At 45.4% G+C, this 12,189-nt stretch overlaps 1 pseudogene; it reads right to left on the bottom strand.

Moving 5' to 3' along the window:
• Positions 1-2,930: 2,930 nt before the first annotated feature.
• On the bottom strand, positions 2,931-10,291 carry LOC121926965 (annotated as a pseudogene).
• Between the last annotated feature and the right edge of the window lie 1,898 nt (positions 10,292-12,189).

Below are 12,189 nucleotides of genomic sequence, written 5' to 3'. Positions count from 1 at the left end.
TTTGAACCCTGGTATCTAGAGGTACGTTCAATGCTCAAAACCAACCACACCAGACAGCCAGGCCCATAAAACCGAATTGAAGGGTCCTCTTCAAAACCACTCTCACAAATGAGGTCTCTGATGACAATATAGCAGCACGGCCATCTCCCAAGCCACCCTACCCATAAGGTCTGTGTCTAAGCCCACTCACACATTTGTAGAGAGATCTTCCAGGAAAGGTCTGTAATATGCTGCATAGTAATCTGCTATTGAGGCATTTATCATATTTTTTCTTAATAGATGGTCTGACTGTGACATCAACTGTAAAGTGGATTGTAAATACTGACAAAATCATACATGCCAGTGAAACTTCTTTTGGAGATGTACCAGTTTACATGAAGCATTTCATGTAAATCAGTACACAAATGGGCTAATTATCAATATTTCACACTCTAGGATAGAACTGTTTCCACAGATTGAAAACTGTTTATGAGGAAATGGTGCAATATAACAATATATATATATTCAATCTTTCCAGATTTAATAACTGGAATTTACTTTTTCAATCACTAATGGGAAAAACAAAACTACAAGAAATTCAGCACTGCAACTCCACATAAAACAATGTCCTGCTACCCCCAACCACAATAATCGGGGCCCTTGCACACAACACAATTATAATGATTCTACTTTAAGTGCCATGATTCCATCCTAGGGGATCCGGGCTGGCGTTTAGGAGGGGTGCTTAGAATTTTCAGACAGCTCTAGTGCCTCACCAAACTACAAACCCCAGAATCCATAGGAATAGCCAAAGCAAGTGAACGGAATCATGGCACTACAATTTGTATGTGAAAGGTGTTTCTAACTATTAGAAGAGGACAAAGTGAAAACATCATGCATAAAAAGATCTACCCACTTTATCTCATGTCTTATGATTGGACAAAAGAGAGAGAGAGAGAGAGAGAGAGCAAACATATGTCACCCAAATGCATTTTGCTTACGTTAACAGCCACAGATAAATTGTATTTGTTGCTGTGTGTCTTCAAGTCATTTCCAATTTAAGGCAATCCAAAGCAAGCTTATCATGGGGCTTTCTTTGGAATTTCTTCAGAGGGGGATCTATGCATCCCCTGAAGCTGAGAGTGTGTGACCTGCCCAAGTCACCCAGTGGTTCTGTGGCTGGCGGGGGATTTAAATCCGCTTCAAGAGACAACCAATGCCAAACCACTAAACCACACTGGCTTTTACAGAATAAATGCTACAGTACGAGTTGTAATGTGACACATATTTTGTTTCAACCAGAAGCACACAGTCTTCGAGTGGGTGGGGGGGTGGGTGGAAGGATACAGTCCAAGATCACAGCCTCTAGACATTTGATGGCAGGGCCTCTTGTCATTCGGCCAGATCCATCGCCTATAGGGGACAGAAGAGAGAGAATTAAGGCCAAAAACAACCAAAACACATTTAAAAAAACGGTGACAAAACAAACAGAGAAGAATGGGCTGGGGAGATGAAATGTGGAGGGAAAAAATGCCTGGTTACACAAAGAAAGAGGAAGTCAACAGTTAAAAACAGTTATTCATCACACCTCTCCCTCACACTGCGGACACACAAATTCCTTTGAAGAGTCAGAACCTGCATCTTCCAAGATGGACAACAACCTCAAAATATATTTGGAATATAGCTGGCTCTCCACATTTTGCGCTTGACTTTTTTGCGGATTTGATTTATATGTCTCTCTAGGAATCTCTAGATCCTCCAGCATAACTCTATAACCACTTCACCAGAAGTTGCACTGAGGACATACAGACCTAGAGAGAACCTCCAGCAATTTTTCAGCCTCTAGGATGTTGACCATAGAGTTGCACTCTGAGGACCTAGAGGTCCAGAGAGGTGTTTTCCCAGGTTAAAAAAAGTGTTGTTTATTTGTGTTTTTTCCACTTTGTGGAGGTCCGCATCCCTAATCCCAGCAAATGTAGAGGGCTCATTGTAATTTTTTATTACAGACGAATAATGATGCTCCCCAATCTGCTTCATGACACCTTATGTCAGAACACCAAGCATAATGTGGTCCGCAACAAGCCCTGCTTCATAGATGACATTTGCAAATAGTGTGGTAATTGTTAACTCGATGTCAAATCAGCTTTTCTTATGAACTCCGTGAATGAAGACACCAGTCATCTTTATCAACACCCTGCTCAGGTACTGCAATTAAGGCTGTGGGCTTCTTGACTGAGTCGTCCATCTGGAATACAATTTCCCTTTTCCTCTTCCACTGCCTCTACCTTCGCAGCAGCATTATTATCTTTTCTAGTGAATCATGTCTCTCATGATATGTTCAAAGTATGACAGTCTCAGTTAGTCACTTGGCTTCTAGGAAAGTTCAGGGTTGATTTACTCTAAGACCCATTATTGCCTTTTTAACAGTACACAATAGCTTGAGAAACTCTTCTCCAGCATCATATTTAAATGAGTTGATAATGGATAATTCTCTTTAGTATCAATGATAATCTATAGTAGCTGGGATTCAGAGACTGAGCCCAAATAGGTGTTTACCTAAGCCTGCCTCCATCTATATTACTAATTAGAAAGACATCAAAAACAACCAAGTTTGCAGAGATGTCAGACAATATGGGTTCAGATCCCTAAGTTGATATCACCAGCTGTTAGGTATAGTGTTGCTGGTGCTGTGAATTTCCTGAACACACTTGGAAGAAAATCACATTCTTTAATTGAGCAAGAAGTCATAGCTCTGAGCAGCTGCATCGAGCTCCACACTGAGTTTAGCCTTGTGTTGAGCTTCCTCAGGGAATCAGACATTGGCCAGACTAGGGGGCAGCCTAACCTGTGGCCAAATGCAGAAGGGAAGAGCCTGTGAGAAAGTAACATAAAAAAATAGACAAGAAAGAAAAGAGGAGAGTTAGTGAGAAAAGAGGTCTAGAGCACAGAACTCACCCAGTCACAGGCCTGCTTTTCTTAATTTCAAAGAACGTGTCCCAGATGATTGTATCTGGATAGATTAAGACCCACACAGTTGTGGAAAGCATGGTTGCCTGTGAGCAGGAATTCACTCCCTCCACCCCGAGGTTGGTGCCTTTAGCTTAGGTCTAGATCAAAAAATCAGTCGCTACAACGGACAAGAACAAACAAAAACTGGCAGCATAAAAAGACAGAAAGTGAAATGTGCTCTTCAGACCACATTAGAGGAGTTGAATGTCATCAAAAAACAAGTCAAGATTAGTGCGTGTGTTCAGTTTAATAGCAATTGCAACCCCATTTGCATCAGGCACTGCACTGCAGGGAAAACTACTTTCCATTAAGCTGTAGCCTAAAAATTATTTTCCCAAACTCTGGATTTCACTGTTTCCTCCACAGCTGTGATTGGAAAAATCCTCCCTCCCTGCCGCTTAGTGCTAACTGCATTTATAGGCACCAACAGCTGCATCCAAGAGAGCCAAGTGCACTGAACAACTAAATGCTAAGCCAGTTATCCAACAAAGTTAGCCAGGACCTTTCCCACTGTCCCTGAACTTCCTAAATGAATCAGATGTGTAACAAGCAAAATGTTTTTTGAAAACTGTATTCCTGGTACAGAGACAGGGCAGCTTGCAAGGTACTTTACTGCTTACATAGAAGATCTCAGGAGCCAACAGAACAAATGAAAGGAAACAGTAGGGCACAAAACCACAGCAGCAAGGAACAGCAGTTCCTCAGAGAGGGAGTTTTATTGTCACTTGGGCTAGAGTACCAAGCAGTCAAATTTCTCAAGTAAGGGAAGCGCCTTGTTTCTTTTCATTCCTAGTCAATATGCAAACATTGAAAGGATACTGAAGTTCCCTGATGTAGCGCTGTATGGTTCCAGGCGCTCAGGAATAAGAGTGGACGCTGGAGCGTAGGCACACTCGTATAGGAATCTATAGGGGGGGAGAGCAAGCAGGAAGAATAGAGATCACCAAAAAGACATCAGCTTACTCTCAAGCAACCACACCCAGGCTCGCACCGAAGGCACAGAGATCATCACCCCACAATTAATGAACAGCTCATTTTTATGGCTGTCATCACGGCTAGTCACTGCAGAGAGAAGGAGTGCAAAAGAAGAAAGAGTCAATTACTCTTCCATTTTTAGATAGTTCAGTAGGAAGTCGATAATTTCGAAACCTAGAGAAGAGAAGAGAAAGAGAAAGAGAGAACACTGATAGACAGCCATGTGTGAAAGTAGAAAGAGTAAGCTACTTCACAAGGTTATTGTGAAACAAGTACAGCTGAAGCACATTTTGGATTTTTAAGAAGGGGCTTGTCCATGGTGACAGTAAGTGTCAAAAAAAAAAAAAAAAAGAAAGAAAAGAAAGAAAGAAGAAAGTGGTTAAAAATTTCCAGATTTTTTTTTTAAAAAAAACAATTTCCCCAAGTCTGCAAAAAAATTTTCAGTGAGAAAGAAATAACCTTACAAAAAACAACTACTAATATGGCTGGAAGGGGAAATTAATAGATTTATCTACCCTTTGCAACAAGTAGATGTGTGAAAAGGACTGGAGTTCCTTGTAAGTAAAAACCTGTTTGCTAGCCAACAGTCACAAGTCCTACTTATTACTACCCAATTTCTGTAGAAGGCATTAGACGCATTTTCATAATAGAATCATAGAGATGGAAGAGATCTCAGGGCCATCCATCCCAATCCCCTTCATGCGGAACACAGTATCAAAGCACTTCTGACAGATGCCACCCAGCCCGCTGTTTAATAAAGGAAACCCACCACACTCTGAGGGAGTGAACTCCCTGTCAAACAGTTCTTACAGTAGGAAGTTGTTCCTAATGTAGAAATAAATGTTTTTTCCTTAGCTGAACCCATTGCTCAGGTCCTATTTTCTGGAGCTATAGAAGACAAATTGTTCTATGTCAGTATGACATCCTTCCAATATTTAAACAGGGTACATCCACTCTTAACCTCTCTTTCCAGCTAAACATACCCAGCTTCCTAGTCACTCCCTCTAGGACAGGCTTCCAAACCCTTCACCATTAGTCACCCTCGACACACCCAGCTAGTCACATCTTTTTGAATTGTTTGCCCAGAAATGGACACAGTTCACCAGGTGAGGCCTGACCAAAGCAGAAGGAGTAAGATCACTTCCCTCGATCTACACCAGGGGTCGGCAACCTCCGGCGCCCCTGCCTGCCCTGCTGCCGCCGCCACCGATGCGGCTTTTTGCCGCTCCCGGGCACCGCCATTTTGTTTTCAAAATGGCCAAGTCTTGCGTGACCTTCCCTGAGGTCGCCGAGACTCCACCGCCATTTAGAAAAACAAAATGGCGGGGCCTAGAGGCAAGTCTCACACCACAAGAAAGGTTGCGCGAGACTTCGCCGCCATTGTGCGGCCTCTGGGAGGCCGCTGCGCCCCGGAGCCCTCGATAGGCTCCAAAGTGGCAGTGGCCTGGAGCCTTTGCCTTGCTGGCCTCCAAGAGGCCCAGCAGCCTGCTTGCCGTTGCGGGGCCCTCCAAAGGCCCGCTGGCGCGGAGCCTTTTGAGGGCCCCAGCGATGGCAAAAGGGCCGCAAAGAGGAGAGTCCTCCAGCGCGGTGGCCCCTACCGGCTTTTTGCCAGAGGAGGCCTCCAGCACTGGCGGCCCCCTCCGCTTTTTGCCGGCCTCTGACGGGGCCTGGGCCCCATCAGGGGCCGGCAAAGAGAGAGGAGGCCTCCAGCGCTGGCGGCCCCGCTGTTTTTTGCCAGAGGAGGCCTCCAGCACTGGCGGCCCCTCCGGCTTTTTTACTGGCCTAATGGGGCCTGGGCCCCGTCAGGGCCGGCAAAGAGGGGAGGCCTCCAGCACTGGCAGCCCCGCCAGCTTTTTTGCCGGCCTCTGACGGGGGCCTGTGGGCCCCATCAGGGCGGCAAAGAGGAGGAGGCCTGGCCCCCGGAGGGGGGAAGCCCGCCCAGGCATGCAGCCCACCCCCGGAGCGTGGAAGCTCCACCCTTGGCATGAGTCCCCCCGCCCTGGAGGGTGGAAGCTCCACCCCCCGGCTTTCAGCCCCCCAGTTGTCTGAGGGACAGCAACCCGGCCCCCGCCTCAAAAAGTGTGCCTACCCTGATCTAGACATTATAATTTCTATTGATGCAAGCCTAGGATTGAATTGCCTTTTTAGCTGACACATCACACTGTTGACTCAAGTTCAATTTGTGGTCTACTAGGACTTCTAGATCGCGTTCACATATACTGTTTCAAGCCAGGTGTCACCCATCCTAAACTTTGCATTTCTTTTTTTTTTCCTGCCTAAGTCTAGTACCTAACATTCTCTCTGCTGAAATTCATTTGTTAGTTTGGCCTAGCTTTCTAATCTATTAAGATCATTTCAAATTTTGATCCTGTCCTCTGGGGTATCAAAATCAAAATGACCCTAATAGATTCATTCATCCATTCCTAGTACTGTTGAATGTTGAACTATTCAAGAACCTATGTTGTGTCTGCAGCCCAACCTGCTAAATCACTATGGGTCTGATTATACAACACAAGCACAGGGACTAGCTCTTAGGTAAAGACAAGAAAAGGAATATGATAGCAGACCTATGCAACTTTTAACAGCTATTCATTAGTCCAGTAAGGATGTATGCGCAGAAAACAAAAGAGCTGGAACATACTTCCAAAACAAATGGAGATGCAGGCACTTAATGTGTTTTGATGCTCTCAGGAGAACAGTAATGGAACTGTACAGAAGAGAAGAACCTGGGAAATTCCAGAAAGTTTTTGGTTGAAATATCAGTAACAGATGGCTCGAGGTAAGAACTAAATGAACACATCACAAGAGAAGCGAAGCAACGACATTTAAAGAAAAACATGATGTCCAAATGTTCTAGCCAACTGGGTTTGTGTGGTGGACTACTGGCCCTATCTCTGCTGCAGTTATATATCAGACCGTGAAAAGTCACTCTTTTACTGCGCTACCAGAAAGTAGCTGGGATTCTGGAATTAGATAAATAACCCTTCTCCTCACTTGCTCTTTTTGTCTTCTGGAAAAAGTAGGGGGGTTCTTTGCTGTTTTCTTCCTCATGTGTTGTACTACTGGGGCAAATGCAATAATCCCAGACAATGTAATGTAATGTAAACCACTTAAAGTGTGGAGCATTCCCTACTGTACTAGGCCCTCACTTAAGCAATTAGACTGATGAGCAATTTGGTATACACAAACCTGGGCCTGGAGCCCAGACTGAGCTAAGGTTTCCTGCATATTCAGGTCTTCAGTAATTCCCTAGAGAAAAGAGGGGACAGGGTTCCTGTTCTCTTATCCTGAAGTAACTGAAAAGCTATATTAATTGTTTTGTTGGGATATGCCTACTGTCATTTTTTTTCTACTCAAAATATATCAAAGCCCAAGATTTTATTGATCTGAGCAACTGCTAAAAGGAAACACACAACAACCACGTGTGTGTGTGTTTTCTCTGTGATTGTTTCCTGGCTCTATTATCCTTTCTAAAGGGAATTTGGACAATTAGACTGCTTTGACTTATGCAGCAATCCCAGCATGATCAAAAAGAGACCCTGAGTCTGGACTTCTGCAGTCCTGCACTCACTCCCCCAAACCACCAAAGTCTTTCAATTTTTTTAAATGCTGAAAGACTTTGGGTTAAGTGCGAACTGGCAATGAGTGTTCATTACAGGTTATCAGCACAGAGCATACATAACAGAAGTGTGATGATTAGAGCACTACTTGAACTTACTGTTTTTGGCCTGGTTTGAGGGCTCCTGGGAGATGTAGTCCAAAAAGTAAACTTGCCCAAACTGGTTTAGAGAAGCCTGGACAGAGATAGTTCTTTGAGAAATCACACAACAGAAGATTTGCAAGTATGGCTCCTGTTATTCAGACATTCTCAGAGGCAGAACAGCGAACATCACTTTCAACCACTCCCACACAGCTTTTACAATGCAGACATAACCCAGTTATAAATCTATACAGGAACTCTTGACACTCAACAGTTGACTTGCCAGACACCCATATGGACTCATAGAGCTTGGAACTGGATCTCACCCAGACATGGAAACATCTAGAGAAACAGAGATTACATCCAGCTTTAGAACCGTAGAGTTTTGGGCAGGTCTAGCAGTTCTCAGCATTCAGATAGCAAAGCACTAAACCAAAAGCACTGGGGGGAAAACAAAGTTTGGCAATAATGGCACAAGAAAAAAAATGCAAAACAACAAGAGATGTCTTCATGCCCTCCTGCATGGTTTTAGGTTGCAGTACTAACTCCTAAATGTGCTTCTTTTCACTCCATCCATTCTGCTCACTTGTGTCAGAACAAATTACCTTTAGACCCATTCTGGGAAGCTATCAATCTCTCCAAGAAATGAAAAGAAAAGGGAAGTGCAAGGGAAGATGCAGAAGAACTTTTCCCTAGCTGGTAAAGGGGGATAATCTGGCTAATTCCATCATAGTGAGATTCACTAAACAAGCCTTTTTAGGATGCAAAGCTGGCAGAAGTGTACTAATATTATTACTAGCAGGCCTAGGAACTCCAATGAACTTAGTCACAGCAGGCAAGTGCCTGTCCCAGGCCTACTCCAGTGACCAAGTGCCAATGCCAAGCCGCATCACGGGGTCATCCAACAGTATCAGTGAAGAGGCTGGAACCTGTTCCCCAGAAGCATAATAGGCCAATTTGTAATAGAACTCAAAATGTTGTGCCCAACCCAGTGAAAAAGATAAAATGCCAGATCACAAAACTGGGGCTTCTAAGTAAAAGGTATACTTAAGAGCAGTTGACGCAATATGGGCAACCTACCAGCTGCCGTAAGCAATCATATACAGTGGCTCTGACCATTGCAGCCCACACCTTTAAAACTTTCTTTTTCAGGGATTAACAATGTTATGGTTAAAAACTGTCAGGATCACAGAGGCTGCAACTGAAAGGTTTGAGGACAACATATCTGCTTGTGAAAGCTACATATATAAAGGCTGCACAGCCGACAGCTAACAGTTGCCTTGTACAAGACAACTGTTCACAGGCAGCTTAGGCTATATGGAATGGAGTCCACTCTGCTTGCCATTTTTTTTTCTATTTAGTAGCTGATTTCCATCGTCTTCCCATCCCAGAGAATCCCTCCCATTGCCCACATCAGCTCTAAGCCATCTGGCATTGCTGTTCACCAGACACAAGCAAGATTCTTCTTGCACTACATGAAACCATTTGGTTTATTCTATTGGTTTTTGTTGTTTTGTTGTTTGCAAAGTCTCCAACAAGGCTGCCCCCATGTTTTGCACAATTATATCAGCAGAAATGGTACAGATACACTATGTTGACTACAAAGCAATATGGATGTGAAGAATTACTTCTTTGTGGAAGAGTCTGCCAGCACCACCCACTGTAATTAGTTCTTTAGTATTTTATACAGAACAAATCAGTGGTATCTAACAAACAGACAAAATGAAAACCCTTTCAAGCATGAGTATACAACTCAGATTTCATTTCTTCGAACAACCTCCTAAATAAACTGAGGGTCTTGCTCCTCTAGAGTACTTCACTACAAGGTTTGATACAAGTTAGCAAGTACAAGGCTTCTGCAACTCAGTTTTTCCTACCCTCCTAAACATATTTTACTTTATGTATGTTGAACCTAGGAATACTCATATCACAATGTACACAATTTAACCCTGAACATTCTCATAATCATTTTGCCACAGCCTACTAAGGAGAGCCCCTCTTCTTATGTAAAAAACTATTTTTCCAGTTAATGTACCACAAGGTTGGCAAATGTGTGGATCTCCTGATGCAATTGTACATGAACCTTCACTAACCCCAGCCAGCAACAGCTAATAAAGATTGATGATAGGAACTGTAGTCTTATCAACATCTGAAGGGCCACACATCCCCCATCTCGATTTCCTCTTTTCCAACTCACTGTTGTAGAGAAGCCCTTGGTTTGTGTCTTTGGTGTGTCTACTTTGACTCTCAGAGCCCATCCATTCCTCTCAAGCGAGAAAGACAAGGGGAGATTCTCTGAAATGCAGCAGGGAGTGACATTCCTTCTAACCCAAAACCCTCTCACCGTGGGTAGGTCAGTGGCTCCCCGAATCCTCAGAGCCACTTTTTCTCCTCTCAGGGTGGATCTTGGCCACAGTTTTCCACATCCTTTCCCAGGTGGCCTGATTGATGGGAAGCCCTCCTCGGTTCACAAAAAGGGACACCACCATCTCTGAGATCTTCATCCCCCTCTCTTCTTGCTCCTCCTCCCTTTGTGCCACCCCATTCTCTGGCTTCCGATCTTCTTGGGGTGGCAGCATTGCTGCTGCCACAGCCACTTTGCCACCTGGCATCCCGTCCTGCATCCATCCAATTTCACCCCGGTTGCTGCTTTATAGCAGAGCAACTCCTCTGCTGCTGGCCAGCTTCTTCAGGTTGCTAGAGACCAGAAAAACAAGGCAGCTGAAACATGGCAGTTAAGGTGCTGAGGCCCTTAAGACAAGGCAAGACAGACAATTGGGTGTGGTTTTTATGCACACAAGACCCCGGAGACAGAGAGGTTGATATTTAAAACTGAGGAATAGGTTTCGATTCCTGGCCCAGCTATGAAACCCACTGGGTGACCTTGGGCAAGTCACAGGCTCTCAGCCTCGGGGGAAGGCAATGGCAAGCCCCCTGTGTGAAAGCAACTTGCCAAGAAAACCCCATGATAGGTCGCCATAAGTGAGAAACGACTTGAAGCACACAACAACAAGTAACAACAACACCACCCACCCAGGAACCTAAGAGAGACACTGGAAAGGGTTAAGAAATTGGAGACTAGGCAGGTCTCCCTCAAGGATGCAGACAGAGAGCATCCTTGAGGATGGAGATCTACACACTCTATAGTATACTGTAACTAACGACTGGTATTGCCAATGTGTTTTTATTTGACACTTTGCGTGTATAGGTTTTCCCCCTCACATCATATTTTAATATTGAATTTTTGTCTTTCATAGTATGAGAATGTTTTTCAGTAACAGTATAATCATAATCGTGTTTTCAACAATAAAATGTTTTGTTTGTCACTGTAAAGCGCCATGTATCTGGATGGAGCTATATAAATCAAAAATGATGATGATGGGGATAAAAATAATAATGAGTCATGAGATCATAGAGTTGGAAGAGACCCAAAGGGCCATCCATCCAGTCCAACCCCCTGCTATTAATGATGGTAATGATGATGATGACGATGATAGTAGTATAAAGAATCACAGAACCATGAGGCTGGAAGAGACTATAAGGGCCATCCATCCAGTCCAACCCCCTGATGATGATAGTAGTAGTAGTAATAGAACCATCAAGTTGGAAGAGACCACCAAGGGCCATCCAGTCTAACCCCCTGCTATTAATAGTAACAACCACCACCTCACTGAGCCCGAAAAGGGGAGGAAAAACCGCACTCACCTAGCAAGGCATGGCCAAGGGTTCAAGCAGCAGCCAGCAGCAGCCCAGCAGGTCCAGGAGAGCATCCCAAGGGCAGGAGGGCGAAAGCAAGGAAGGAAGGAGGGAGGGAAGAGCCAAGCTTGAAGCAGCTCTCTTTCATGTGGCTCAGCAGCAGAGGAGGGAGCCAGACAAAAGGGCGAAGAAGCAAGGAGCAGAGAGAGGCGCCCTTTCCCTCTTCCTCCTCCTCCTTTGGGGCTCCCTGCAGCCCTGGCCCTCCTCTGCTGCAAGGCAGGTTTGCTCAGGGAGGGAGTCCCCGAGCCCAGCTGGCAGAAAGGCGGGAAGCTGCTGCTGCTGCTCTCTGGAGCCCTGAGGTCCTCCTCACTGCAGAGAGGGGCAAGGCACGCAAATGTAGGATGGTCAGAGAAAATGGAGGACGGTGGTGGAAACCCTCCCAGAGAGAGACAACCCATCCTCAAAATGGAGGACCTTCTCCTGGGCAGAAAGCTGGGATGGAGGGCAGTCCTGGGAAAGGAGGACCTAGGGTGCCCCTGCCTGGAGCTGAGGCTCTGCCAAGGCGCCCAAGGGAGACAGGGGCTTCTTGCCTTGCAGCGCCAGGCGGAAGGAGGAGGAGGCGAGGAGCCCGGCGGCAGCCGCACAAAGGCCCCGAGGCTGGCCTGGCCCCCTCCCAGGCTGCCAGGAGCCAAGCCCTCCCGCGCATGCGTGGCTCTGGGGTAGTTAAAGGGACCGAGGCGAGGCTTGGGCTGCAGCCACACGGCAGAGATGTACACTCCAGGTTCCCTTTGGAGCCCCGCTTTCACTGCCATGGACCCATTGCTGTGGCA

Source organism: Sceloporus undulatus, chromosome 1, assembly GCF_019175285.1.
Source record: "Sceloporus undulatus isolate JIND9_A2432 ecotype Alabama chromosome 1, SceUnd_v1.1, whole genome shotgun sequence".
Lineage (NCBI taxonomy): Eukaryota > Metazoa > Chordata > Lepidosauria > Squamata > Phrynosomatidae > Sceloporus > Sceloporus undulatus.
This window is presented reverse-complemented; position numbering and strand designations above follow the sequence as displayed.